Here is a 16324-nt window from a genome sequence, read left to right on the forward strand (position 1 = left end):
AAGGCAGCAAATGAGAACAATATTGAATGAATATGTGATTAGAGAAATATAAAATTAGCACTTTAATTTATTTGAGCTATAATGAGTAATATGTGGCTGGCTTTTTTCCCATTTTAAATTCAGTGGCTCTTAACTTAATAAAATGAAATAAAAGCTGTATTTTTTTTATCTGCCATCAGGGTCTTTCTGTTATAGTCTATCAGTGAAGCACTAATGCTCTGACTCAGTGTAATGGCTTTCACTACTCTTCCTTTTAAAGCACCAATTGGTGATAATACTCTATCATAGCAGATCATGAAAACCAATTATTAAAGGAAAAGAATTCACCAAGCAAAATGCATAACTGGAGGTACTGGGAAAATAAAGAGGATTTTTTAACAATGTAAATAATTTCATATTTTATTTTTCCAGTGACATCTCTACAGTGAAAGTAGAGATCTCTAAGTTAAAGTCTTTCTTCTACACCAATGCTAGGTTGTTTGGGTGGTTCAGTCAAAGAAGGAAGGCCTCCAGCTGGCTCACAATAGAACCAGACACTTCTTGGCCCAGACTTTGGAACTTTCCCAGTTCTGAGTTCATTTGTATTATCTTCAATAACCTTGGTTGTCAGATCCTCATAGAAGTTGTCATTTATTTGAATCATTGGTGCATTTACAGATCCTGAAGTATTCACCTTCCATAATAGTGAATAGTTGTTCAGGTGTAGTGCATCTACCTTTTGTTCTAAGCATTCTCTGAAGGGTCTCCAGTCTCTCAGAATTTCAAGCATGCAAAGATACTAGTACATACCTGAAAGTGGCTTTTGATTATACATTGTATAAAAAGTTTTTACTTTGCATACTCTCATTAGAGGTAGTTCTAAAACTTCTGCCACCTTGTTCACAGCAGAGAGGAATAACCTTCTATTCTGCCTTTGTGTTAGATCCAGGACAGGCAGCACAACTGCTTTATGCCCATCTGGGTAATTTTTTATTACTGCCTCCATTATCTTATACTTTCCTGGTGTAGAATCAAATGGAGTATCTGGGTAATTCTCAGGAGGATCTCAATGCACAAATAAGGCTCCTCCAGCGCCAGTTTTCACTGTTGTCTTATGTAAATTCCTCGCATGTCTTCAGAACATGACTGACCACCTTATTCTCCTATCTTGGCTGCTCAAGGCTGGTTCTGAATGTAAAGAAGATGTTTTTATAGTGAAGTAGTGTCTGGCTAGATCAATAGACAAGTAAATTTATTATACAATTTCAATTACAGTTTTTACAAACTTTACAAGAGAAGCCATAAACCATTTTCAAAATACATGCTGAAATACTTAAACACCTATATAATTTTTCTTCTAACAAGTTTTGAAGATTGTACTGCTTGTATAATATTAGTCTATTTTAAAAAGTATTTCTCTAGTTATATTACAAAACAAGTATTTCTGTTGTTTTTCAAAAAATATTATTGATTTTGTATTCTAAGTTAAAAGTATCTTATTTAAAATAAGAGTATAATTTTCCAAAAATGCTATTATTCAATTAGATGAATTTTGAGCTTAGCTAAATTGTATAGATGCAAATTAATCTTAACATAACTTTATTTCCATTTATGATGTTAATAAACGTGGTATTTTTAAGCAAATACAATGTTAAATAAATTTAGGTTTTAGAACATATAAATATTATTAATATTATCAAGAATCCCAGTATGTTATATATTATGTTTATTGTAAGTTTTATCAAGAATTAGCATAAAATAAACATTCATTGAATAGCCATTTAATGTACTATGCAATTTTAACATAAAGTATATGAGACAAATAGTGGTATTTTAAAAATAGATTGATCATTTATTTTCTGTAATCCTTATTTTAATGAAAGTGAACTAGATAGTCACATATATCATTTACAGGGTCATGTTTCTTTAGAAAGTCCTAGAATATTCTTTGACTTTCATATGTAGAAAATGAAGTGTTACCTCATCTCTTCATGTTTTTATTGAAATTATTATACCTATAAAATACTGGAGATTTTAAATATCCCCAATCCTGCATGGATTATATGCTTTAGAAACATTTTCCATAAACTGTCAATGTTGTACTTGAAAATAATCAGCTTACTACCTAAAAGTGATACAACACTTGTCTTCTATCGTCCCCCTCTAAAGGCTTTATAACTTGGGTTGAACACATTTCAAAGGTAAGTACTAAGTAATCGACTTCTTTTATTATCCTAGAATATATTCTTGTCATCTGAACATTATTTACTATTTATTTAAAATGTTTCTGGTAGGTTTTCAAGGTTATTTTCACTGCGGGCATTATGATGTGATTTGTAACTTTTACTAGAGGTATAGTATCTTTCTGCTCTTCTTTTCTTTCTTTCTGTGCTTTGACTTCCACATCTGGAGTTAGTTTTAGAGTGCAATTTGAAACAGGGAACCAATCATTTGTGCATTGTGGCTTGGTCCACACCTGGTTCTTGGGGAAATTCAGGGCAGCGTCAGGATCTGGTGACTCCTTATCTGTCAGTACTCAGAGCTAAAGGATGACAAAGGAAGTTTGGGATGTGTGCTAAGGGTCTAGGAACCACTAATTGTCAGTGTCCCAAGCATATGGGTAGCAAAACTTGGGTGGGACATTTGTGGTTTACTTGTTGTTGCCAAGAATTGGGTGATATGTAGAAGATTAGACTATGTGTTTGGGATCTGTGCTCCAAGCTTTTTATCTAAGCATCTGAATCAGGTAATGTTTAAGCAAATTGTATTAATATCATATATTTTTAATTAGTCTAGTGGTTATGTGACTATGTTCAGATGATGTTTTTAACAGTGCTGTCCATAAATAAATACTTCAATAAATTGTTAACAAATAGTTCAGTATCTCTACCTTTTTTCTATCCTTCTTGGAAGTAAGTGATCAAAAATATCTATTAAATATAATTAACATAAGCATATACTTTTTAATTAAAGATGATTACTAAGTATAATACACAGGTTCATGTATAAGTCCCAGTGACCACAGTACTACATATTAGTGTCCCATCCTTTATATAGGAGTATAGACTGAACATAATAATTTGTTTCTAATGAGCAAAACACAACAAAATGATTGGGTTGCAAAACACTGGGAATTCCACTCCCTTTGGCTGTTACTGAGGCCTTCTTACTTGCTCAGCTCTATGAAATGAACTTCCATGTTGTGATGGTTTGTACATGCTCATCTAAGGGAGTGGCACTATTAGAAGTAGGTGTGGTCTTTTTGGATTAGCTGTGTCACTGTGGGTGTAGGCTTTAAGACCCTTATCCTAGATGCCTGTAAGTCAATATTCTGCAAGCAGCCTTCAGATGAAGTTGTAGAACTCTCAGCTCCTCCTAAACCATGACTGCCCAGACACCGCCATGCTCACTTCTTGATGTAATGTACTAAGTCTCTGAAACTGTAAGCAGCTCTCCAACTAAATGTTGTCCTTATAAGACTTACCTTGGTCATGTTATCTGTTCATAGAAGTGAAAGTCTAACAAAGACCCGCATTTTATGATGTTCTGTGGCAAGTCTGACACACAGAAAACAGGCAGAAGCAACCAGTCAGTGTGTAATTAGTGAGACAGTCTAACAATTTGTAAAAAGTCACAGGCTACCATGAAAAAGCTATCAAAAAGAAGGATCTTTATAATTAAAATATTAGATTAACAACAGGTTCTGTGCGGGCCAAAAGTAGAACACTCAGAAAAGATATTGAACTCAGAGCTTTGGTCTACTTGCTTTGGGACATGACAGCAATTATGAGCTTATGTCACTAAAATTAAGAATAATTTAATGCATGAGAATAAGTAACTAGTGCACTCAGGATTGTCATAGGAGTTATAAATTGGAAAGGGCAGAAATCCATATTTACAAGTATTAAAAATGTACTTTATATACTCAGTGTGTTTAGAAACAAACAACTCATTTTTAATGTTTTTTCTTTATTTTTGATAATTTCATATAGGAATACAATAAAGGATGATCACATCTACTTTTCATTTCCCAGTATTTCCCAATACCCATATGTACTCATCAATTCAACCCCATCTACTTCATACTTTTGTTTGTTTGAAAGCCCAATAAGTTAATTATTGCTGCTTAAATGCATATGGATGTGCGGCCATTCACTGGGTTGACCCAACTTACGAGGGGTCACATTCTGTAAAAAGAATTATGACCACTCTTTTAGCAACTATCCTATGACAAAAGCTACTCAGTAAAGGGTGAGGGCTACAGATCATCAATCCCTTGCATGCTAGGACTTTTGGCATGTTTGATACTGGCCAGATATTCTGCAGCCAACAACTCTCACTGTGGGTTCATGGTTATGATGATTATATCCAAAAGACAGTAATTTACATACCACTCCCATCCTTGTCTTATATCACTCTGTCTCTTTGGTGATATTCCCTTAGCTTCAGTGGTTGAAAGATAAATATAGATGTCTGATTTAGCTCTAAGCATTAGTCTATTTTCTTTTTTTTTATTACATTATTACCTTATATTTTATTTTTTCAAACAGAATTTTTTCTTTTTTTATTAGATATTTTCTTCATTTACAGTTCAAATGTTATCCTGAAGGTCCCAAATACCCTCCCTCCGCATACCCTCCCCCCCCCCCCGCCTTGCTCCTCTACCCACACACTCCCACTTCTTTGCCCTGGTGTTCCCCTGTACTGGGACATATAAACATGCAAGACCAAGGGGCCTCTCTTCCCAATGATGGCTGACTAGGCCATCTTTAGCTACATATGCAGCCAGAGACACGAGCTCTGGGGGGTACTGGTTAGTTCATATTGTTGTTCCACCTATAGGGTTGCAGACCCCTTTAGCTCCTTGGGTACTTAGTCTAGCTCCTCCATTGGAGCCCTGTGTTCTATCCAATAGATGACTGTGAGCATGTACTTCTGTATTTGCCAGGCACTGACATACCCTCAAAAGAAATAGCTTTATCAGGCTCCTTCCAGCAAAATCTTGCTGGCATATGCAATAGTGTCTGCGTTTAGTGGCTGATTATGGGAAGGATCCCTGGGTGGGCAGTCTCTGGATGGTCCATCATTTGGTATCTGTTCCAAACTTTGTCTCTGTAACTCCTTCCATGGGTATTTTATTTCCTATTCTAAGGAGAAATGAAGTATCCACATGTTGGTCTTCCTTCTTCTTGATTTTCTTGTGTTTTGCAAATTGTATCTTGGGTATTCTAAGTTTCTGGGCTATTTTCCAGTTATCAGTGAGTGCATATCAAGTGAGTTCTTTTGTGATTGGGTTACCTCACTCAGGATGATATTCTCCAGATTCATCCACTTGCCTAAGAATTTCACAGAATCATTGTTTTAAATAGCTGAGTAGTACTCCAATGTTGGAACATTTTCTGGGTATAGGCCCAGGAAAGGTATTGCAGGATCATCCACTAGTACTATGTCCAAATTTGAGGAACCACCAGACTGATTTCCAGGGTGGTTGTACCAGCTTGCAATCCCACCAACAATGGAGGAGTGTTCCCCTTTCTCCACATCCTTGCCAGCATCTGCTGTTACCTGAATTTTTGATCTTAGCCATTCTGACTGGTGTGAGGCAGAATCTCAGGGTTGTTTTGATTTGCATTTCCCTGTTGATTAAAGATGTAGAACATTTTTTTTCAGGTGCTTCTCAGCCATTTGTTTTTTGTCAGTTGAGAATTCTTTGTTTAGCTCTGTACCCCATGCTAGCACTTGTGTAATAGCAGTATTGCAGTGCAATACTGGTTGCTACTGATGCCTGCTCCACAGAGAGGTATCTCATGTTTAATACTACAATTCTAGAAAAAAACTCAGTGGCTGTGGAGGTCATAAGGCCCTAGAATATACACTAGTATTGTTATTTTGATAAGCTAATATGGTTTCCATACCTTGTATATATTTATTTTATAACCATAGTCATAATTTGCTAACCACACTGGTCATTTTTTTTTCTTCGTAGTGGGCAGTAGTTAGTAGAGAGATGAGAGAAACTTATCAAAGTGTTGAAAATAAGAGATTAGATCTTCAGCCACAAAGCAGACATAACCTCCAGACACCTGAGCTCCTTCCCCACCAGGAGAGGGGTGACAGCAAGGGAGGGCTCTGGACACCAGAGAAGGTGAGAGAGGCATCTTGCATCCTGTGTCCCTCAGAGACCAGTCTGTGCAGGAGAGCAGACAGACTACAGAAGCAGCATAGCTTCTGGGACAGGCCTCAGTACTGGCCTTCATCTTCAGCAAGGAGGCAGATCTGAGCACCAGACCCCTGCACTCCTTCCCCTTTAGAGGAGAGGTGGACTGCAGGGAGTACTCTGACCACTGAGACTCAGGAGAGTGTTGGACTCCCAGGAAGGCTGGCAGATGCTAACAGAATCACAGGATGAAAAAGCTCCATCCAGAGACAGCTATAACAACTAACACCAGAGATTACCAGATCGGGAAAGGCAAATATAAGATTCTTATTAACAAAAACCAAGACCACTCACCATGATCAAAACCCAGCACTCCCACATCAGTGAGTCCTGGATACCCCAACAAACCTGAAAACCAAGATTAAGATTTAAATCGTATCTCATGATGCTGGTAGAGGATTTTAAGAAGGAAATTAATAACTCACTTAAAGAAATACAGGAGAACACAGCTAAAAGGTAGAAGCCCTTAAAGAGGAAACACAAAAACCCTTAAAGAATTACAGGAAAACAAAACCAAAAGAGTGAAGGAATTGAACAAAACCATCCAAGGTCTAAAAGTGGAAGTAGAAACAATAAAGAAAACCCAAAGAGACAAATCTGGAGATAGAAACCCTAGGAAAGAAATCAGGAACCATAGATGCAAGCATCAGTAACAGAATACAAGAAATGGTAGAGAAAATCTCAGATACAGAAGATTCCAAAGAGAATAGGAACACAAAAACCAAAGGAAATGCAAAATGCAAAAAGATCCTAACACAAAACAACCAGGAAAACCAAGACACAATGAGAAGACCAAACCTACAGATAATAGGAGTAGATGAGAATGAAGATTTTCAACTTAAAGGGCCAGTAAATATCTTCAACAAAATTATAGAAGAAAACTTCCCTACCCTAAAGAGAGGCCCATGAACACACAAGAAGCCCACAGAACTCCAAATAGACTGGAGCAGAAAAGAAATTCCTTCCAACACATAATTATCAGAACAACAAATGAACCAAATAAAGATAGAATATTAAACTAAAGAGAGACACATTGAAATTAATAGAAGTAAAGAAACAAATGGATTTATCAGATATATACAAAACATTTTATCATAAAACAAGAGGATATACCTTCTTCTCAGCACGCCATGGTACCTCCTCCAAAACTGACCATATAATCAGTCACAAAGCAGACCTCAACAGATACAAAAATATATACATTATCCCATGCGTCCTATCAGGTCATCACAGACTAAGGCTGATCTTCAATAACAGCATAAACAATAGAAAGCCAACATTCACATGGAAACTGAACTTTGCCCCTTCTTAGAATTGGGAACAAAGCACCCATGGAAGGAGTTACAGAGACAAAGTTTGGAGCTGAGACAAAAGGGTGGACCATCTAGAGACTACCATACCCTGGGATCCATCCCATAATCAGCCTCCAAACGCTTACACCATTGAATACACTAGCACGATTTTGCTGAAAGGACCCTGATATAGCTGTGTCTTGTGAGACTATGCCAGGGCCTAGCAAACACATAAGTGGATGCTCACAGCCAGCTATTGGATGGATATCAGGGCCCCCAATGGAGGAGCTAGAGAAAGTACCCAAGGAGCTAAAGGGATCTGCAATCCTATAGGTGGAACAACAATATGAACTAACCAGTACCCTGGAGCTCTTGACTCTAGCTGCATATGTATCAAAAAAAGGCCTAGTCAGCCATCACTGGGAAGACATGTCCATTGGACATGCAAACTTTATATGCCCCAGTACAGGGGAGTGCCCGGGCCAAAAAGTGGGAGTGGGGGGTTAGGGGAGTGGGGGGGAGGGTATGGGGGATTTTTGGGATAGCATTGTAAATGTAAATGAGGAAAATATATATATATATATATATATATATATATATATATATATATAACAACCCTCTACTCAATGATACCTTGGTCAATGAAGAAGTAAAGAAAGAAATTAAAGACATTTTAGAGCTTAATGAAAATGAAGCCACAACATACCCAAACTTATGGGATATAATAAAGGAAGTCCTAAGTGGAAAACTCATAGCCCTGAGTGCCTCCAAAAAGAAACTAAAGAGAGTATACACTAGTAGCCTGACAGCACACCTAGAAGCTATAGAATGAAAGGAAGCAAATTCACCCAAGAGGAGTAGTAGGTGTAGATGGCAGGAAATAATCAAACTTAGGGCTGGAATCAACCAAGTGGAAACAGAAAGGACTATTAAAAGAATAAATCAAAGCAGGAACTGGTTCTTTGAGAAAATCAACAAGATTGATTAAACCTTTAACCAGACTCACTAGAGGGCACAAAAGCAGTATCCTAATTAACAAAATCAGAAATGAAAAAGGAGACATAACAACAGAATCCAAAGAAATCCAAAACATCATCAGATCCTACTATAAAAGGCTATACTCAACAAAACTGGAAAACCGGGATGAAATGGGCAATTTCCTAGACAGATACTAAGTAGCAAAATTAAATCAAAATCAGATTAATGACCTAAACAGTCCCATATCCCATAAAGAAATAGAAGCCGTCAGTAATAGAATCCCAAACAAAAAAAGCCCATGACCAGATGGGTTTAGTGCAGAGTTCTATCAAATCTTCAACGAAGACCTAATTCCAACTCTCCTCAAACTATTCCACGAAATAGAAACAGAAGGTACTCTACTGAATTCATTCTATGAAGCCTCAATTACTATGATACCTAAACCACACAAAGATCCAACAAAGAAAGAGAACTTCAGACCAATTTCCCTTATGAATATCAATGCAAAAATACTCAATAAAATTCTCGCTAACTGAATTCAACAACATAACAAAACGATACACCATCATGACCAAGAAGGCTTCATCCCAGTGATGCATGGATGGTTTAATATATGGAAATCCATCAATGTAATCAACTATATAAATAAACTGAAAGACAAAAACTACATGATCATCTAGCTAGATGCTGAGAAAGGATTTGACAAAATCCAACACCCCTTCAAGATAAAAGTCATGGAAAGATCCAGAAATCAAGGCCCATATCTAAACATAATACAAGCAATATACCCCAAACCAGTAGCCAAAATCAAAGAAAATTGAGAGAAGCTGGAAGCAATCCCACTAAAATTAGGAACTAGAAAAGGCTGCCCACTTACTCCCTACCTATTCAACATTGTACTTGAAGTCCTAGCCAGAGCAATTCAACAACAAAAGGAGATCAAGGGGATACAAATTGGAAAGGAAGAAGTCAAAATATCACTTTTTGCAGATGATATGATAGTATATATAAGTGACCCTAAAAATTCCACCAGAGAACTCCTAAACCTGATAAACATCTTCAGTGCAGTAGCAGGATATATAATTAACTCAAACAAATCAATGAATGGCCTTTCTCTACAGAAAGAATAAACAGGATGAGAAAGAAATTAGTGAAGCAACATCCTTCACAATAGTCACCAATAATATAAAATATCTTGGTGTGACCTTAACTAAGGAAGTTAAAGTTCTGTATGATAAGGACTTCAAGTCTCTGAAGAAAGAAATTAAAGATCTCAGAAGATGAAAAGATCTCCCATGCTCATGGGTTGGCAGGATTAATATAGTAAAAATGGCTATCCTGCTGAAAGCAATCTACAGATTCAATGCAATCCCCCATCAAAATTCCAACTCAATTCTTCACTGAATTAGAAAAGGCAATTTGCAAATTCCTCTGGAATAACAAAAAACCTAGGATAGCAAAAACTATTCTCAACAATAAATTACCATGCCTGATCTCAAGCTATACTACAGAGCAATTATGATAAAAACTGCATGGTACTGGTACAGCAAAAGACAGGTAGATCAATGGAATAGAATTGAAGACCCAGAAATGAACCCACACACCGTTGGTCACTTGATCTTTGACAAGGGAGCTAAAACCATCCAGTAGAAAAAAGACAGCGTTTTCAACAAATGGTGCTGGCATAACTGGTGTTTATCATGTAGAAGAATGCAAAGTGATCCATCCTTATTTCCTTGTACAAAACTCAAGTATAAGAGAGTCAAAGAACTCTACATAAAACTGGAAACACAGAAATTTAAAGAGGAGAATGTCGGGAAAAGCCTCGAAGATATGGGCACAGGGAAAAAATTCCTGAACAGAACAGCAATGGCTTGTGCTGTAAGATGAGAATTGATAAGTGGGACCTCTTAAAATTGCAAAGCTTCTGTAAGGCAAAATACACTGTCAATAAGCCAAAATCCTACCCAGATATTGGGAAAGGATCTTTACCAATCCTAAATCAGATAGGTCTCTACTGCAGCATACAGTGTTTAGCATTGGATAAGACCACTGAGGTCTTTTCTCATATACTGGTCTGCATAGCATGTTCTGGTGCTATGAAAATTAACAAAAAATTAATAATAATAAAATAAAAATAAAAATTAAAAAAGAGGAAGGTTCCTAGCTACTTTGAGATTGATTCCTCACAGTCCTTCAACAATAGTCTGTGATTTCTTCAGCTATGTGATTTTGCAAATTTATAATGGGTGAATGAGAGAAATACCAATATCATAGGCTGTACTGTTAATTTTTTCCATGGCTGCTGTTTTAGTCAGGGTTTCTATTCCTGCACAAACATCATGACCAAGAAGCAGTTGGGAAAGAAAGGGTTTATTCAGCTTACATTTCCACATTGCTGTTCATCACTGAAAAAAGTCAGGACTGGAAATCAAGTAGGTCAGGAAGCAGGAGCTGATGAAGAGGCCAGGGAGGGATGTTCTTTAATGGCTTGCTTGCCTTGGCTTGCTCAGCCTGCTCTCTTATAGAACCCAAAACTACTAGTCTAGAGATTGCACCACCCACAAGGGGCCTTTCCCCCTTGATTAGTAATTGAGAAAATGCTTTACAGTTGTATCTCATGGAGGCATTTCCTCAACTGAAGCTCCTTTCTCTGTGATAAGTCCAGCTGTGTCAAGTTAACACATAACTAGCCTGTACAGTTGCTTTCCACTGAGTTAAATTTGATGATGATGATGATGTTTTTTTTCTACAGTCCAGTCCTTTTCCCCCACTCAGACTAGCCTCCAACTACTCCTCATCCCATTCCTCCTCCCCTGTCTCCAAGAGGATGTGCACACCCCAACCTCACCCTCCCAGACCTCCCCACTTCCTGGCACTTCAAGTCTCTCAAGGATTAGGTGTGTCTTTTCTCACTGAAGCCCGACCAGGAAGTCCTCTGTTGTTTATGTGTTGCAGGCTATTGTATGCTGCTTGGTTGGTGTCTCAGTTTCTTAGATATCTTGGGAAAACAGGTTAGTTAAGACTTCTGCTCTTCCTATGGGGTTGCCCTCCTTCTCAGCTTCTTCCAGCCTTTCCTTAATTCAATCACAATGATCCCCAACTTCTGTCAATTTGTTGGATGTAAGTATCTCCATCTGACTCTTTCAGGTGCTTGTTGGGCCTATCTGAGGTCAGCCATGCTAGCGATCCTCCTGTCTGTAAGCATACCACAGCATCAGTAATAGTGTCAGGCTTTGGAGACTTCCTTTGAGCTGGATCCAAATTTGAGCCAGTCACTGAACTTCCTTTCCCTCAGTCTCTTCTTCATTTTTGGTCCCTGCAGTTCTTTTAGACAGGAACAATTTTGAGTCAGAGTTTTTGACTGTGGAATGGCAACCCATTCTGTCATTTTTTGCCTTGTCTTCCTACTGGAGATGGACTCTACTGGAGGTATGGGAGCTTATCCCGAGCTTTTGTCCCCGCCGGCAAGAACACACTCAGGACAACCGGAATCTTCTGCAGCAAAGCTTTATTGCTTACTTCTCAGGAAGATCTCGACCCCAGAAAATGGAGTCCCTTATATAGCACTCAGTCATGACGTTTCAGCACCTGATGTGGCGTGACAGCTCTTGATTTGTTGCTCGCTCATCACACCACTATTACACCCCGAGAATGGGCAGTGACTAGGAGTGAGTTCACTCTCGCACTTGTGCACAAGGCTTGTTTACTAGTTTGTCACAGCGGAGGCCAGCGCCATCTTATAATGGTGATTGCTCGCGGCACATGCATGGCTCTCCACAGCGATTGCTCGCTGCACGCTGCACGCTGCACGGCTTTCCACATCTCCCCCTTTTTATTTTATTAAATTGAGGCTGGACTAGGTCTGTGTAATTATGCCCATCCGCTGTGGCTCCTGTCTTAGGTCGTTCCTCCAATGTCACAGCCTTTTCCTGTCATAGGGTAACCCTATCGCCACTGGGCCCCGTGTCTTAGGATGATCTGTGCATGAGGAAAGTTGCCCATCCCTGGATACCGCAGTGCTATGTGACAGTAACTACTAAATGACCTAGGGCGAACTCTACAAAAGAGGCCAGCCACCAATGTCAACTAATTTTTGAGCATAGATAGCCAGATTTCGGGGGAGGCGCCTTGCTCAATGGCAGCAAGTGCTTGAGCTATCACAACCTTGTCACGTGTTTGTTGGGTTCTGAGCTTGCAAACCAACCAGAGCATGAACACAAGTCCACAGCAGGTGGCAACGCCAAATAAACCCACCCCCACCCATTCCTTAAAATAAGAAAATGCAGATGAAATCCAGGAGGAGAGGCCCTCTGTCAATGACAGGTCCACTCGCGTTGAGTTGATCTTTAAAACTGCCACCCTCAGGGCCTCAAGAGTCTCATCGAATCCCTCAGACCAATTTCCTGCAAGATACAAGGAAAGCTGTCTAGACAGATTAGCTGCATAAGTAAAATTTTCATATTGGACACTGGTAATACACAGGGCTTCCAGTTTTCTTTCACAACCCAACTGGGCCATCTGGTATAGAACTCCTATCTGTTCTTCTGCCAAGTCAAGGCGCTGATTTAATATCATCAGCCCTCCCTTTAACTTGGTACTAGCAGAAGTTTGGACAGTGATGGCATCAGCCAGATCTGCTGAAAGCTGATTTAATTTTGTGCCTGATTGAACCGTACTAACCATAGCATACCCTGCAGCTGTAGCAGCAGCTGCACTGGCTGAAATTGCTATGATCACGGCAGCAGTAATTCCAAAATCTCTTTATTGTCGAAACAGGGATAAGGTGGAGGGTGTTTCCACCGGAACCGGGATCCAACGTGGGATCCGTGCTACCATGGCACGGGTGTTCTTTGTTATGTCCCAACATTGAGAAATCCAACAAGAATCATTGGAACAGACTTCAAATGAAACATTTGAAAGAATAAACAAGAAAGGGGGGTAAACACAGACTGGGGTAGATGGATAATTAATCTGGTTTACCAAAGTTTTATTGAACCCAGTGATCTCTACACTGGTATTAGTATATCCATAAGAATCCTGGGAGGCAGCATGTATTCCCCAATACTGAGCAAATCTTGAGATGCCATTAAAAGAAGCCTTTCCAACTGCTCCTCCCTGGATAAAGATCAAAGGATTGAGTTCTGTACAACTGCCATTGACTCCACAAAGCACCCACTTGTGAAAGGGATGCATTCTAAAGTCCTGTATGAAAAGTCCCTCTTTCATAACAAATTCCTTCTCTGGATCATCTATCATGTTGGGAGAAAAGGAAAAGGTTTTACTCTGATCTGCCCAACGAGTGATGGAGGATTGACAATCAGACCAAGGCAATATCAGCCCTTCATCTTCCAAGCTACAATGAGGGGCTATTTTTGGTTGGTGGGGACGTTCTTTGTCTGAAAAGTTAGGTGGTAGAAATGTACCATTAACCCAAATTGCCTCCTGCCAAAAGGTCCGATTTGTAAATGTTATATCTGCATTGGAAGTATCTTGGGTTGTGCTTACCCAACCTCCTCGGTGCTCATTAAACTTCCCCAAAGCTCGAGCTGTGAGGTTGATACATTTTCCTGGTCCATTCATTTGAAAACATAAAGAACCCTGTTCTAATAAAGAGCGATTTTCCCCTAATGGTGCTCGGGTGGGATCATAGGGTAGATATGGCAAATCTAATGTTTTATTAGTAGTAAAGAATTTTGGAAAAACTATAGCATTATGGCGAACTGGCATTGGTTTAGGGAAAGTCGAAAGAATGGCCCATCTCTGTTCGCCCCTCATACTAGGAACCTGAGACAAGTTCAGCATTGTCAGGATCAGGAGCAGTCCTCGGGAGGTCAGCATCTTCTGCACCATCCTTGATGAATATCTTGCGGGTGAGTCGTTCCGGCAGCCAAAATGGGTTGTCTTCACTCTGTGGAAAAACACAAACAGCTCCCCTGGATCTTATCAAAATAGGATCCGGGCCTTTCCACAGACCAGTTAAGACATCCTTCCATTTGACCATTTCTTTTGGTCTATCAGGGTCTGAGCTATGTTGATCAGCTGCAGAGCGACCTTGCTCGTCAAGATTCAAAAAATTAAGTGTAAAGAGTGCCATAGATACAGCTACTCTTGGCACTGAGGGCAGAGTCTCATCAACTCCCCTTTTTTGTTTTATGAGATAAGACTTAAGTGTACGGTGAGCACGTTCCACAATGCCTTGTCCTTGAGGATTATAAGGAAGGCCAGTCAAGTGAGTGACATCCATTTGATGACAAAATTGCTGAAATTTAGTAGAGGTATATGCTGGCCCATTATCAGTTTTAAGAATTGTGGGCTTGCCCCAAGCACTCCATGCTTCTAAACAGTGCTGTATAACATGAGAGGCTTTCTCACCTGTTAAAGGTGTAGCAAACATAACACCAGAGCAGGTGTCAATGGAAAAATGTAAATATTGATTTCTTCCAAAGGAGGAAATATGAGTGACATCCATTTGCCAGACCTGTAATGGTCTGATGCCTCGGGGGTTTACCCCTACATGAGGAGTAGGCAGAAATTGACAACAGTTTTGACATTGGGTGACAATGTCACGAGCTTCTTTCCTAGTTAAAGTGAAACGGCGGCGTAATGTTTCAGCCGTCACGTGGAAGCGTTTATGAAACTCCCTTGCAGCCTCTGACTGCAAGGACAGAGCAGCAGCCACTATTCTAGTAGCTTTGTCTGCCAAGTCATTTCCATGAGACATGGGGCCAGGAAGGCCAGAATGAGCCCTAACATGAGTAATATACACAAGATGTCTTCTATGTAACAAGGCTGACTGAATTTGCTGAAAAATGTGAGCAAGCTTGCTAGAGGGTCTAATTAAGCCAGCAACTTCAAGCATATTAACTGCATTGACCACATATGAAGAGTCAGATACAATATTGAGCGGTCCCGGAAAAGTTTCAAGGACTTCTAGAACTATCAAACACTCTACAATCTGGGGTGATGTCTCATTATATTGTTTAGATGTTACTTGGCCATTTACTACATATGCACCTATGCCAGATTTGGATCCATCTGTATACACTACTACCCCATCCGGAAGTGGGTGTTTGGCTGTTATTACTGGAAACACTATGGCTTGGCTTAAGGCAAATTGTAAAATTGGATGTTTTGGATAATGATTATCAATTTGTCCTGAATAAGAGGCAACCAAGACTGCCCAATCGTTAGTTGTTGCTGCCAGGGTTTGAACTTGAGCAGAAGTATAAGGTACGATTAGCATATGAGGTTCTTTCCCAAAATAAGTAATAGCTGCTTTTATCCCCCTAAGTGCAAGTTGAGCAATTGCATTAGGATACCACTCAATGATTTTTGCAGGGGAAGCATTAGGATGGACCCACAATAAGGGTCCTTTTTGCCATAAGACTGCTGTTGGTAACTGTGCAGTTTTTAATATGCACAATTCAAATGATTTTGACTCCTCAATGCGTTGTAATTGAGCATCTTGTAAGGCCTTTTCTATCGTTTGTAAAGCTTGACATGCAGCTGGGGTAAGTGCTCTGTGGGAGGAGATGTGGGTATCTCCCTCTAATATGTCAAATAAGGGCTTTAATTCTGCTGATGGAATTTTCAAAAATGGTCTTAGCCAATTAATATCTCCTAGCAATTTTTGGAAATCATTCAAGGTATGTAGTTGATCTTTGCGAATCTCTAATTTTTGAGGAACAATTTTGTCAGGATAAATGAGTGACCCTAGGAAGGCTCCCATTTGAGCAACTTGCACCTTTTCAGTGGCCACCTGCAATCCCCATTGCCCTAACGTTTTTATTAATATAGGGTATGCATCTTGCAATAACTTTGAATTTTTATGGCAAATCAAAATGTCATCCATATA

General features: G+C 39.3%; 1 pseudogene; it reads right to left on the reverse strand.

Annotated features, from left to right (window-relative positions):
• Window positions 1-445: 445 nt before the first annotated feature.
• Window positions 446-4278, reverse strand: LOC147005679 (NADH dehydrogenase [ubiquinone] flavoprotein 2, mitochondrial pseudogene; annotated as a pseudogene).
• Between the last annotated feature and the right edge of the window lie 12046 nt (window positions 4279-16324).

This window comes from Mus caroli, unplaced genomic scaffold (assembly GCF_978045245.1).
Source record: "Mus caroli unplaced genomic scaffold, Mus_caroli_1 scaffold_3, whole genome shotgun sequence".
Lineage (NCBI taxonomy): Eukaryota > Metazoa > Chordata > Mammalia > Rodentia > Muridae > Mus > Mus caroli.